This window comes from Arachis duranensis, chromosome 10, assembly GCF_000817695.3.
Source record: "Arachis duranensis cultivar V14167 chromosome 10, aradu.V14167.gnm2.J7QH, whole genome shotgun sequence".
NCBI lineage: Eukaryota > Viridiplantae > Streptophyta > Magnoliopsida > Fabales > Fabaceae > Arachis > Arachis duranensis.
In genome coordinates, this window is record NC_029781.3 from 52,566,616 (window position 1) to 52,568,102 (window position 1,487).

At 42.9% G+C, this 1,487-nt stretch overlaps 1 non-coding gene across 1 annotated transcript; it reads left to right on the forward strand.

Annotated features, from left to right (window-relative positions):
- Positions 1–1,173: 1,173 nt before the first annotated feature.
- On the forward strand, positions 1,174–1,281 carry LOC127743506 (small nucleolar RNA R71). Its single transcript, XR_008004896.1, has one exon. It is a non-coding gene; the product is annotated as a small nucleolar RNA R71 (small nucleolar RNA).
- Positions 1,282–1,487: the final 206 nt, after the last annotated feature.

The following is a 1,487-nucleotide window of genomic DNA, read 5'->3' on the forward strand; positions in this document are numbered from 1 at the left end:
TTGATCCCAGGTCACACAGAGCCTTCTCAAAGGTCATGGTGCTTATGGTACAGGGTATTAAGAATTTTTTGGGATTCGGTTTCTTCTGAGGTAACTTCTGATGAATCAATGCATTCAGTTCATTGGTGAGCAAGGGGGGTACATCCTCCCAAGTCTCATTACCAAATAACTTGGCATTCAGCTTCATGATTGCTCCAAGGTACCTAGCAACTTGCTCTTCATTAATATCTTCATCCTCTTCAGAAGAAGAATACTCATCAAAGCTCATGAATGGCAGAAGTAAGTTGAATGGAATCTCTATGGTCTCTGTATGAGCCTCAGATTCATTTAGTTCCTCATTAGGGATCTCCTTATTGGTCAGTGAATGTCCCATGAGGTCTTCCTCACTGGGAATCACTGCCTTTTCACTTTCTCCAGTTTTGGCCATGTTGGTTACAGTTATGGCCTTGCACTCTCTCTTGGGATTTTCTTCTGTATTGCTTGGGAGAGTGCTAGGAGGAGTTTCAGTAACTTTCTTACTCAGCTGACCCACTTGTGCCTCCAGATTCCTGATAGAGGACCGTGCCTCATTCATGAAACTGAGAGTGGTCTTGGCTAGATCAGAGACTATGGTTGCTAAGCTAGAGAGGCTCTGCTCAGAATGCTCTGTCTGTTGCTGAGAAGATGATGGAAAAGGCTTGCTATTGCTAAACCTCTTTCTTCCACCATTATTATTATTAAAACCTTGTTGAGGCTTTTGTTGATCCTTCCATGAGAGATTTGGATGATTTCTCCATAAAGGATTATAGATGTTTCCATAGGCTTCACCCATGTAATTCACCTCTGCCATTGCAGGGTTCTCAGGATTATAAGCTTCTTCTTCAGAAGATGCTTCTTTAGAACTGTTGGATGCAGCTTGCAATCCAGTCAGACTTGCTGAGTCAATATTTTGTTCTGAGCCAATATGGCATTCAGAGCATCAATTTCAAGAACTCCCTTCTTCTGAGGTGTCCCATTATTCACAGGATTCCTCTCAGAGGTGTACATGAACTGGTTATTTGGAACCATTTCAATAAGTTCCTGAGCTTCTGCAGGCGTCTTCAGGTGAAGAGATCCACCAGCAGAATGGTCCAATGACATCTTGGATAACTCAGATAGACCATCATAGAATATACATATGATGCTCCATTCTGGAAGCATGTCAGAAGGACACCTTCTGATCAATTGCTTGTATCTTTCCCAAGCTTCATAGAGGGATTCACCTTCCTTCTGTCTGAAGGTTTGGACTTCCACTCTAAGCTTGCTCATCTTTTGAGGTGGAAAGAATTTGGCCAGAAAGGCACTGACCAGCTTTTCCCAGGAGTTCAGGCTTTTCTTAGGTTGTGAGTCCAATCATATCCTAACTCTGTCTCTTACAGCAAAGGGGAAACGCAGTAGCCTGTAGACCTCGGGATCAACTCCATTGGTCTTAACAGTGTCACAGATTTGCAAGAATTCAGCTAAGAACT